Below are 414 nucleotides of genomic sequence, written 5' to 3'. Positions count from 1 at the left end.
TGCCACTCTCTCGCTTCGTCACAGCTTACCCTTCCCCCTCCCCATGTCCTCAAGTCCATGCTCTAGTAGGTCTGTGTTTTATTCCCGTCCTACCACTAATCTCTTCATGACATTTTTTTTTCTTAGATTTCATATATATGTGTTAGCATACGATATTTGTTTTTCTCCTTCTGCTGACTTACGTCACTCTGTATGACAGACTCCAGGTCTATCCACCTCATTACAAATAACTCAGTTTCATTTCTTTTTATGGCTGAGTAATATTCCATTGTATATATGTGCCACATCTTCTTTATCCATTCATCTGTTGATGGACACTTAGGTTGCTTCCATGTCCTGGCTATAGTAAATAGAGCTGCAATGAACATTTTGGTACATGACTCTTTTTGAAATATGGTTTTCTCAGGGTATATG

Source organism: Physeter macrocephalus, chromosome 18 (assembly GCF_002837175.3).
Source record: "Physeter macrocephalus isolate SW-GA chromosome 18, ASM283717v5, whole genome shotgun sequence".
Lineage (NCBI taxonomy): Eukaryota > Metazoa > Chordata > Mammalia > Artiodactyla > Physeteridae > Physeter > Physeter macrocephalus.
The sequence above is the reverse complement of the archived record's forward strand: the minus strand, read 5'-3'. Positions refer to the sequence as shown.